At 37.6% G+C, this 12584-nt stretch overlaps 1 long non-coding RNA gene across 6 annotated transcripts; it reads left to right on the forward strand.

Annotated features, from left to right (window-relative positions):
- Positions 1-2729: 2729 nt before the first annotated feature.
- Positions 2730-7076, forward strand: LOC311114815. Of its 6 annotated transcripts, none has more exons than XR_014611153.1 (5): positions 2730-3343; positions 3507-3556; positions 4011-4257; positions 5010-5105; positions 6022-7076. It is a non-coding gene; the product is annotated as an uncharacterized lncRNA (long non-coding RNA). The 6 variants fall into 6 exon arrangements; XR_014611155.1 differs by having other exon boundaries at positions 2730-3334; XR_014611154.1 differs by lacking the exon at positions 4011-4257.
- The last annotated feature ends 5508 nt before the right edge of the window (positions 7077-12584 follow it).

The raw sequence follows: 12584 nt of genomic DNA on the forward strand, positions 1-12584 counted from the left end.
ACTTTAACTATTTGCACATTGTTACAACACTGTATATAGACATAATATGACATTTGAAATGTATTTTATCTTTTGGAACTTCTGAGTGTAATGTTTACTGTTAATATTTATTGTTTATTTCACTTTTGTTTACTATCTACTTCACTTGCTTTGGCAATGTTAACATACGTTTCCCATGCCAATAAAGCCCTTAAATTGAAATTGAATTTAATTGAATTGAATTGAATTGAATTGAGAGAGAGAGAGAGAGAGAGAGAGAGAGAGAGAGAGAGAGAGAGAGAGAGAGAGAGAGAGAGAGAGAGAGAGGGGGAGGGAGAGGGAGGGAGAGGGAGGGAGAGGGAGGGAGAGAGAGGGGGAGAGGGGTATATAAAAAGAGGCAATCACCTAGAGATTTCTGAATTCCTAAAATCTTTAATTTAAAGAATTCATGTTTAGCATAATGAGTGATGAGAAGACTGAGACGGCCACCTGCCTGTGCTCTCTACATAACAACCTGATGGTTCATTTCCATCTAAATTGAGAACCCACTAGACCCCAACATCATATAGTGTTTGATGTACCCCCACTTCCCAATTACATTCACTAATCTGCAGAAAAAGATTGCTAGTTTATTAGAAAAATGCCTACCTGATGGTACGTTTTCCATCTAAACAGAAAACCCATCAGACCACGATATCATAGTGTGGTCCAATCAGTGATATTTACAGCCATTTTCTATCATTTAAATGAATGACATATACCTATATTGATTCTTGAATTAAGCAGTGAACCTTTCAGAGCTTTAGCTTCACTAGTTCGAAACGAGATCCACTAATCTACAGCAAATGTCAGTAGTTTATTGCTCCTCTTATCCTCTGAAGGAAATGTTCAGTTTGAAATTTACATTATGCCTTGAGCCATATGAGAAATGTAATTTGTAAACATACATAATATCTGCAGAGTGAAGATGTGAGTAATCATTTGAGCAGACTAAGCCTGTGTTGTTGCGTCCCAAAATGTCACCCTATTCTCTATGTAGTGCACTACTTTTGACCAGAGTTATAGGGAATAGGGTACCATTTGGGATGCAATCTAATACCTGGGCAGAGCAGGTGTGCATGAACACATCAGCCCCTACGGAGATAACACCTGAATATATTTAACATGAGAGTGACTCTGTCACACACACACACACACACACACACACACACACACACACACACACACACACACACACACACACACACACAGAGTTTTATATTGCTATCCTTGTGGGGACCAAAGAATTGATTCCCATCCAAAATCCTACTCACCCTAACCCCAACCTTAACCCTTAATCTAACCATAACCCTAAACTTAACACTAAGCATAACCTTAACCCCAAACCCCTAACCCTAAAACTATCCCTATCCCTAACTCCTAACCCTAAATGTAACCGTAACCCCTGACCCCAACCTTAAATCTAACTCTAACTCTAATTGTAACCCTAACACTAAACCTAACCCATAAGCCTAAAATATAATTGTCCCCACTTGTCCGAATTTTCCTTGTTTTACTGTCCAGCTGATACCCACAGGGATGGTAAAACAAAACAAAACACACACACACACACACACACACACACACACACACTGGAAGAGGCCTATAGGTTATTATCTGGTAAATACTATTACCTGGTTGCTGTGTGAACACACTGCAATGTTAGGAGATTAAAAATGAAGGGTTCCATAACTTGATGATTCTGGACCCCTGATTTACCTGATTTAGTTACACATTTCAAGTATGGACAGTCCAGGGATATTTTACCTCCCGATCTGGACAAGAAATGACCATACCAGACACTTTTATTTTTAAAGGCAGGTGTATAACATAACATAAATAGGAAACCAATACAATAATAACAGTCAGTAGGCTACACCAACATTAGTTTCCATTCATACAGTGTCGGGTAAATTACCACAGTAGACTTGCCTTGATTAATGGGGAAAGACTTTATTTAAATTGTACAGAATGCTTAGCAAATAGATAGATCGCCCTCAGTGCTATTTCCAGCTGGCGGTAAGGAGGCACAAGTGTCAAACGCACGTTAGTTTGCAATTTCGTCGTGTACAAACTGGCACACTGGCATTAACATGTCTAACAGCTCACTTTTGCTGAGGTGGGAGGGGTGGCAAAGTGACAATTTCATGCAGTACTAATGGGACGTTTTGAGACTCACAAAAAAACAGTCTTAATGGTAATGCACTTAGTTGATAATGGCATGGATTTTGAGAGCGGAAGCACAGTTTATCCAGCCATGACGCACAGGGATCTATTTTATCAAACCTAATGCATTGGTAAATCGCATGCGGTAGCGCTATAGGTTCAGGGGTGTGTCAGAAATAGTTTTGCTATTTTCAGGGCTCGATTTTTGTCTGACGTTAAGGCGGCGCTAATGTCAAACGCACGTTAGTTTGTAATTTCATCATGTAAAAACTGGCGCACAACAACTTGTTTTAAATAGGCTATGTCACACTTACAGACACCATAATATTAAAACAACGCAGACTCAAAATGGGACCTGCATGGCTAAAATAATGTGGGCCTACCTACAATGCATGCACTGTAATTCCAAACAGTTGTACTAGCTCATAAGTAATAAGGTCATAACAGTCAAATGTCGTTATGCAGTTGACCAAACTATAAAGTGTTGAGCTCTGTTGAGATTTATGCCACTTTAATTGAAGAGGGCTCAATATTTTATTGGTAATTTGTGTGGAACGCTCAAAAAGTTTAGGTAGTGTCATGACGTTATCGACGTCATGACGTTCTGGTGGGTGGGTCATCTCTCCCTCAGGAAAGCTGAGTCAGCCATCTTGAATTTGCCTTGATGCGGGGATGTTTCGGCCGCCCGTGTGGATGTAGAACACAGTTTAATTTGTTTTAATTTGTTTGCAATGCGCACTTTTATGCTGCCCGCTTGAAACCACCACCACCTCCGTTTTTATCATTAGTCTTATTGCCCTCGTTTTCTTAAGCGCCATCTTATCATCACCTCTGATTTGGTAAGTAACTCTAATGTTGTTTTTGTTGTTTTTTTAAAAATTGAATTTCGATAGTCTTAAATGTGGAACTGGGAATACATTTGTACAATGTGCACAGTGAATATTTGTTGTAAATAGTTTAAAAATCCAAGTAATTGTAACTTTAGAAGTTGTTAAATATGTGACAAATACGTTACGTTACTTCATCTTACAACGGTGTAACGTTATAAGCGGGTTTCCTGGATGAACTACATTTCCCATAATGCATGTTTGCCCGGGACATTGACGGTGGAGGAAGGTCCATGAGTTTTCGCTGTTCGCCGGTAATGCAAGTGCGTACTGTGAGTATACTTATTTCAATAAGTGTCTGCCTTACACAGTAAATATTTTACGTTATCGAGCTGTGTGTACGTGTGTGCTAGCGTGAAACGAACAATGCTAAACAACATAATGTGAGTGTGTTATTATGATGCTAACCAGGCCTGTGTTTGTATTTCTTCCTAGGCTCAAGTGTGTGGTTGTGAGATCATCTCGAAATCCTTTTAACAGTTCAGGTAGGATGTATTATGAAATAGTGTTACTAATGTAATACATTGCTAAAATCAAGTATAGAGTTTATTTGTTATAATTCATTGGTATTAGATTTAAAAGGTGATCGAATAGCTCCTGATTTGTAATGTCATTAATGCATTTCTTTTGAAGCAATGTTTTAAAAAAATGTACAAGTGAATAGGTTGGTTTACTTTTAAGTTTAAATTTCCCACGTATCTCGTTAAAGTTTTGACCAATGAGCTAACTTGTTAAGTTGTGGCCAATGGGAGAGTGGACTGGTTGCTGGGAAAGAAAAGGGAGGGAAAAGTTGAAAGAAGGGAGAGGAGAGACGTTAGTGGGGTTGGTGAAGGAAAAACGACCAAAGGAAACAATAAAGAGAGAACAAAACCATACCTACAGAGTTTTTTTTAAGGGAAATCCTGATTTTATTTCTATAAGAGAGTGTTTATTATTTAGTTAAGAAAGACCAAGTGGAGACTGAAGCTGCCGTCGCATTGTGGAGACATTCGACATCCTAGAGGTTAGCCTAGCATCGTGCAAGACTTGGAGAGAATTGCTTGTGACGATCAACGAGTTCGGGTTTCCAACGGATGTCTGTTGCTGCTACCGAGTACTGGCTGCATTGATAGCTGTGTTCGCTGTGGATCTTGTGAGGACACCTGCACGGAACTACTATATTTTGCTGAGGCATTATCTACAAGTAGTGAGTAACTACAAATGTGGGGTGGACTTCGGGACTTTATGTATGTCGTCATTTTTTTTATGAGCTCCAACGCACGCCCAGGGTTTAAGCAAGCTTGCAAATAATTTGGACATGGGTTGTGGAAAAATCATTGGGGTTTATAATTTTTATTTTTTTTGATGTGATACATTGAACATTTGATTAATATAGATCTTGAACCTTATGTCTGTTGTATTGGTGGAGTCATTTACTGTTTCAGTTTCATTTAATGCATGGGAAAGCATATCCTTATAACAATAACCAAGTCTATAATCATTCTATCTGAAGTTAATACCCTATTTGTCATTCACCCTAGCAAGTTTACAATAGGGATTCTTATTGGAGATGTCCTTCTCACCTAATATCCCATGCTGTTCAGATATTCTAAATAAGGTAATATCGTGAGAGTCAAATTCGAGCCTGGTGAGAGGGTTACACTAATAATTGGTTTTATTTTGTGTTTCCACAGTCATTCTTTTGCTATTTCTCTAAATGTTTTTATCTCAACTGTGGGGTCAACAGTTGATCACTTGAACCCTTTATTAATACTTTGTTAAATACAAAGAACAACAACAGAAATAGCAGATCTATAAGCACACAACTTTGATGCTTTGCTTGTTAATAACTAACTTGCTTATCTTTTAACATTTTCATTTTTACTATAATTAGTGTACAATGAATGTTTTTGATATTTGTGTAATTATTATTGTAATGGATATTTTTTGTCCATGTAGGAACAACGTGATGTAAATATGAGACGGGCCCTCGTCCTTCGTGCACTTCCTGTGTACCTGCGTGAAGATGCCTCCAAGTTTTTCAGGACCTGTAATGTAAGTGTACTGGCCTCACTATCAATCCCTTTGCTTAGCTATTCAGTCAGCTTAAACATGACATCACTCAATGAACTCTAGGAGAACCAGAGGGGCATTCCAGAAAGCAGGTTATGTGAAAACCATCAGTATAGCCAATTGTATTTTTTCCAACAACGTAATTTCAAAGTCCGTGTTTCTAGTTTGTCGCCGCATTGAGTATGAGATAAAATGTTTTTATATTTCATTTTCAGCCGATTTAAATAAAACAAAATAGCCTAAAATAAAACATTGAACAACATTCAACCACTTCCTTAAAGGCTAATATAAAATAAAGTGATGTTAAATTCAAAATGAAAAGACGACTGCATCTGAAACTCTGTCAGTGATTTATATAACAGCCGCAGCCAGAAAATGTCTGCTTCCTGTTTTCTCCCGTTGCCATGGTGAATAACCGTATCGGAGCTCCATTGATGATGGCTTTTTACTAGTCGTCAGGCACAAGCTCAACTCCGAGTTAACGTACTCTGAGTCAACTTACCTAACTCAGATCAGCTGTTCTGTAACTGAAAACTCAGTTTCACTTCACAGGGTAAGTCAACTCTGAGTTCAGGGTTAGGCTCAGTTTGTTGAACCTCCTTTCTGGAATAGCCCCCAGGACCTGTTTATGAAGTTTCCTTGAGTTGTTATTCTGCAAACTGACATGTAGAAATTACATAAATGAAAAGGTAAGTATAAAGAATTCCACTAAACAAAAAGTATGCTTACAGGTAGGTGTGAAACTAACATAAAATAATAAGCATGTGTAAAGAAAATAGTTTAAACATGTAGCTTAGTTGCACTCTAAGTGCAAAGTGACCGTAATGTCTAGACATCATTAGCATGATTTGTATCCTTGAGGGGCTGAACTCATTTTTGTATTATTTGTGTTTTATAGTCAGCAGATGGTCCAGACCTCACTGACACTCCGGTGGCTCTCCTGACAGTTGTCACTGATGATACTACTGATGCGGCCCTCTTCAGCCCTGAGAGCATCTGTATTGTCGTGGAAGATGAAATACTTGTGAGTGGTCCCACAAACCTGGCTGACTCATTTCTCCTGCTCTTTGGGTATGTCTATGCACTAGACCTACAGTACCCAAAGAATCTCGAGCTTACATTCACATTTATCCAAAAAGTTGTGATGTGTCTTGAGGACAACAAACCACTGAAAGGGCGTCTACTGACACTGAAGAATGATTTGTTCAATGAGTGAATCACTCAGAATGGACTATTTGTTGAGCTGAGTATTGAGGATGTTTTTTGTTTTTTTCCCCTCTTTACAAATGTAATAATTTGCCTCTTCTACCTCATGTTTAATATGTTACACTGTTTGCCTCTTCTACCTCAGATTTAATACATTGATTGTTAATAGATAAATATCACAACATTGACGTATTGCCAAGCCCAAGTTTTTGTACTGTACTTGTGGGAAACGACTGTTGAATTCGTGCACTATACATGTTTAATGTTGTGTGACCTAATGCTTACCTTGATGTTGCCAGTTGAAGTACGGCACAGTAGAAACCAGTACTTTTATTTGAATGTTTTGTTTTAAAAAAGTGAGTTGCAGCCTTCAAGGTACAGTAAGTGCCAAAACGTTTTAAATGGCTCCACATTCTAATAGTTGTCATTGCTGTTGAGGATGGATTATAATTAGAATCTTATTGAATTTTATCATGAAGCCTTTGTGAGTTTTTATCATAATGTTTACTGAATAATGTGATATGGAGACCCAAAATACTGAATCTACCCTCTGTAGCAATGACCACTATCAGAATATGGAACTATTAACACTTAATGTACTTTAAAACACATTTTGTTTTTATGGAGTCATTTCCTTTTCCTTTTTTGTTTTAATTTATGACAAGCACTTTGTTTTGACTGAGCTCCTTTTGATTCGTGCCTTTTTAAAAGCACATTGTGTTGAATAAAAAAAAAGTTAAATTGTCACTGTGGTGTCACTTTCATGTTTTCTAACATTATTCGCTGATTATAATTGTGTAATGGACCGACATCAGTATTTCAGTTTAGAATTAATTTTGATTGCATGTCCCACATTATGAGATGAAGAATATTGAAAATTTTGAGTGTATTTCACACATTATATGAGTTGAAGAATATTTAATATTTTGAGTGTATTTCCCACATTTATGAGTTGAAGAATATTGAAAGTTTTGAGTGTATTTCCCACATTATATGAGTTGAAAAATATTGAAAATTTTGAGTGTATTTCCCACATTATATGAGTTGAAAAATATTGAAAATTTTGAGTGAATTATTCCCTAATTATAAGTTGAGGAATATCAATATTTATAAGATAACATTGAGATAATTTAAGGCAACTGTAAATGTAATTTTTATTTTATGTAAACTTAAAACATTTAAAAACATCACTAAAATATTTTTGTGTAATCTGTTACAAAATAATTTTTGAGTTATGTGAACTTATTAGGGTTTACAGTGTGGATAAAAAGGGAATGTCAGCTCACTGTTTTACTCCTCTCAAACTTGATATTTTAATAAAGCTTTGGTGATTAAGATTTATTTGCAAGCGGTCTCAGGAGCCAAACCCTTTATCGACAGTCTTGACTACTTCGCGATTGCATTGGGCAGACAAAAAAGGCACCAAAAGCACATTAGGCTACTCTTGTTCCATGCGCATATGAAAGTGTGCTTCACGGCTGGATAGGCTGCGTTTCCGCTGTCAAAATTCATGCCATGACCAATTGCATTACCGCTAAAACCAGCTTTTGGTTGGTCTTAAATGTCCCTACTGGCACTGCCTGAAATGAGCACTTTGGTCATGTTTTTAAGGACACACCTCAAATATTTCCACCCCGACCTATCTGAGCGCAAGTGAGCAGTGTTGGAAAAAGTACCCAATTGTCATACTTGAGTTAAAGTAAAGATACCTTAATAGAAAATGACTCAAGTAAAAGTGAAAGTCACCCAGTAAAATACTACTTGAGTAAAAGTCTAAAAGTATTTGGTTTTAAATTTACTTAAGTATCAAAAGTACATGTAATTGCTCAAATATACTTAAGTACCAAATGTAAAAGTAAAAGTATAAATCATTTCAAATTCCTTAAATTTTTCAAACCAGACCAGCATCATTTTCTTTTTCTTTTGATTATTTCCGGATAAACAGATAGCCAGATCAGACGCAGTAAGGATGACCAGGGATGTTCTCTTGTAAGTATGTAAATTAGTCAATTTTCCTGTCCTGCTAAGCATTCAAAATGTAACGAGTACTTTTGGGTTTCAGGGAAAATGTATGAAGTAAAAAGTACATCATTTTCTTTAGGTATGTAGTAAAAGTAAAAGTAGTCAAAAATATAAATAGTAAAGTACAGATACCCCAAAAAACTACTTAAGTAGTACTTTCAAGTATTTTTACCTAAGTACTTTTCACCACTGCAAGGGAGCTGATGTAGCTGATATGGCTTTGTAGCTCAATTGGCAGAGCATGGCGCTTGTAACGCCAGGGTAGTGGGTTCAATCCCTGCGACCCCCCATATGTAAAAATGTATGCGCACATGACTGTAAGTTGCTTTGGATAAAAGCGTCTGCTAAATGGCATATTATTATTTAGGTAAATTGCCGAACCTGGCCATAGGGCTGGAAAATGCCAGTGCGCCAGTTTTTACACGACGAACTTGCAAATTAACGTGCGTTTGACACTAGCGCCAACTCTACGCCATCCGAAAACAGAGCCCACAGTGTTCATGAAGAGAGATGTGCATTTTGTGCCTTGAATCTCGTATTTAGAAATTGGTTTCCCCCAATTTCGTTTAATTGAATTAAAAACTAAGAATAGCCTACCCTCCCCTTAATCAAGGCTGGTTTAGCAGCATCGCATAATATTTTTTATCCGGGACATTAGCCAACTAGCCAATGAATAGAGAGGGGTTTTAAATGGTTTACTAAGAGTGCTTTGAAATATTTGGGATGTTTTTGCCCTCATGCTTTTTCATTATTCACAATTCACAAACCTGCATACTTAATTTAGCTTGTTCAAGTACGTCACCAACCTCCCGTGGCGTAAATACATTTAGGCCAAATGTGTACACAGTGCCATGGAACGAGAGAAGCGATTTATGATATCATGCTTCTGACCCGATCCTATTTAGAAACATTGCTGTTGGTTTAGAAAGCAGAATGATTGTTTTTCGTTTAATTTGATAACTAAACGTATTATAAATATTCAGCGTCCATTGGTTTATGGTGATAACGTAGGCTACATGGCTCGAATGAGATGCAATTTCGTCTTCTACTTCTGGAGAAGTGCACATACAGTTGTCTTGTCTGTATAATACCCACGGTGCCTGTAACTGTATTTAGACATAGCCTGTTTAAAAAAAAAACGGTTTCGTTTTTATTCGAATTGAATTAGAATTATACACTGTCTTTTTAGGCCTTATCAATAGCCTAGTTAATTTAATCTTGCTTATTGACTACATTTGGCATGTCCATGTCCATATTGCCATTTACAGTAGGCCTAGCCCTTAAATCAGTGCAAATGCTATAGCCTTTGTTTAACAATGAATTTCCATGTTGAAGCACTGAATTGGAACAATGTGGACTGTAAACATGTTCAACATATCGGTGTGAACGCACATATACCTCTTTTATGTCCCACCTACCATGTGGGGTGATTGGCAGTAGTGTTGGCCAATCACCAGTCAGCACCACGTTCATGTTCTGTGTAACTGTAATTTAGCGGCAGTTGACTTGAATTAGAACCCAGATTGTTCTGGAGCTAGTCAGTCTTTAAACGTGTATGTGTTGGTTTGTGTACAATAAACATCACGGAAAGAAGGTTTGTTGTTGTCCTTCCACCCATGTCCTCCACATTAGCTGTACAGTGAGTTATTAGTTAGCTAGCTAGATTGACAGCGCTAGCCAGGTTAAGGTTAGCTGCTGAGGTGATTTCAGCGTTAGCTAACATTAGATCGCACTCAGTGAAGATCTCAAAACCACAACACTGGTGTCAGAAGTGTTTTGTTTATTTATATTTTTTTGTGTGTTCTTTTTGTGAGCCATCCAATCTTTTCGGTGGACTTTCCAATGTTTTTGTGTGTTTTGGGGCGTTCTCACAGATCGTGACATTGCTAGCTAGCTTGTTAGCTAGATTCAGTTGCTAGCTAGTCCAGACATTCTGTGTGTCTGGACATTCCTCTGAACATCTCGGTCACTACAGTGGCGCTGCCCCAGTCCATTGTGGCATAAAAGTGCAGACCAAAAGCTACACGCCACCTTCTAACAAAGACTTCTACTACACACCCCACCCACCAAGTTCATGTCATGTGCTTTCCAGTTTAGCCAGGCTGAGACAAGTCTGTTTAGAAGAATTGAGGACTGTTGCATTGTTGTTTAGTTGAGTACGGGGACAAGTTATCTGTTCTACAGTTACTTACCTGTAATGTGATTCTTATTGCTTTAACTGTTTACCTTGCAGAGTGTTTTTCGAAAATGTTTGATTGTTCCTGCCTTTTAGTATAGTATGCAACTCAATATTAGGAAGGTGTTCCTAATGTTTTGTACACTCAGTGTATATAGAGACTGTTTAGTGCCAAAAAAAAAGGCTTAAATACATACATACAAAAAAAGATATAGGACAGGCACTTCAGAACAAACTTCCTTTAGATCTTTTGGGGGGACTATCTGTTGTTCCATGTAGTGAATATGTTATTCAATGCGTTTGTATGGGCTAATTGATACTTCAAGGAGTCTTAAAATTCAAAATCAAATAGCAAAATGATCCTTGGTATGACCTTTTTAAAACAATTCCATATCATAGTAGTAGCTTAGTTCTCTCAATTTTGTGCACAAATTTGTTTACATCCATGTTAGTGAGCATTTCTCTTTGCCAAGATAATCCATCCACCTGACAGTTGTGGCATATCAAGAAGCTGATTAAACAGCATGATCATTACACAGGTGCACCTTGTGCTGGGGACAATAAAAGGCCACTCTAAAATGTGTAGTTTTGTCACAACAAAATGCCACAGACGTCTCAAGTTTTAAGGGAGCGTGCAATTGGCATGCTGACTGAAGGAATGTCTACTAGAGCTGTTGCCAGATAATTTAATGTTAATTTCTCTACCATAAGCTGCCTACAATGTCGTTTTAGAGAATTTGGCAGTACGTCCAACCGGCCTCACAACCGCAGACCACGTGTAACCACGCCAGCCCAGGACCTCCACATCCGGCTTCTTCACCTGCAGGATCGTCTGAGACCAGCAACCCCGACAGCTGATGAAACTGAAGAGTATTTCTGTCTGTAATAAATCCCTTTTTTTGGGGAAAAACTCATTCTGATTGGCTGGCTCTGGCTCCCCAGGGGTGGGCCTTGATCCCAAGTGGGTGGGCCTATACCCTCCCAGGTCCACCCATGGCTCTACTTCTGCCCAGTCATGTGAAATCCATAGATTAGGGACTCATTTATTTATTTCAATTGACTGATTTCATTATATGAACTGTAACTCAGTAAAATCGTTGAAATTGTTGCATGTTGCATTTATACTTTCGCTATGTAACTACAGTGGGGGAAAAAAAGGTGCCATGTGTGTAGAATGTATGTAGAATGTATGTAGAATGTATGTAGAATGTATGTAGAATGTGTGTAGAATGTATGTAGAATGTGTGTAGAATGTGTGTAGAATGTATGTAGAATGTGTGTAGAATGTATGTAGAATGTGTGTAGAAAGTGTGTAGAATGTATGTAGAATGTGTGTAGAATGTGTGTAGAATGTATGTAGAATGTGTGTAGAATGTGTGTAGAATGTATGTAGAATGTGTGTAGAATGTGTGTAGAATGTGTGTAGAATGTATGTAGTATGTAGAATGTGTGTAGAATGTATGTAGTATGTAGAATGTATGTAGAATGTGTGTAGAATGTATGTAGAATGTATGTAGAATGTGTGTAGAATGTGTGTAGAATGTGTGTAGAATGTGTGTAGAATGTGTGTAGAATGTGTGTAGAATGTATGTAGAATGTATGTAGAATGTATGTAGAATGTGTGTAGAATGTATGTAGAATGTATGTAGAATGTATGTAGAATGTGTGTAGAATGTGTGTAGAATGTGTGTAGAATGTATGTAGAATGTGTGTAGAATGTATGTAGAATGTGTGTAGAATGTATGTAGAATGTGTGTAGAATGTATGTAGAATGTATGTAGAATGTACATGTAACAAAATAAAAAGCTGTTATTTTTGTCCTTTGAAGAGGATGGGCTAATAATAATAAACCAATAAATAATTAGCTAGTCATTTTGGCAATAGAACAAGCTTTCAAATTATGCCCATCTGACCCAGATTGGATTGCGTAAAACAACAACAGTAATTGTGTGATGGCGGGGGATGCAAGGATGTGTTCCAAACTAAAAACAACTACAAGTGTCCTTGTTCTACTTCCTCAATGGCACAGCTAGGAGAGCTCAAAATAAAAGCTCCTT

Source organism: Coregonus lavaretus (assembly GCF_964263955.1).
Source record: "Coregonus lavaretus genome assembly, contig: HAP1_SCAFFOLD_4636, whole genome shotgun sequence".
In the NCBI taxonomy this organism is placed as follows: domain Eukaryota; kingdom Metazoa; phylum Chordata; class Actinopteri; order Salmoniformes; family Salmonidae; genus Coregonus; species Coregonus lavaretus.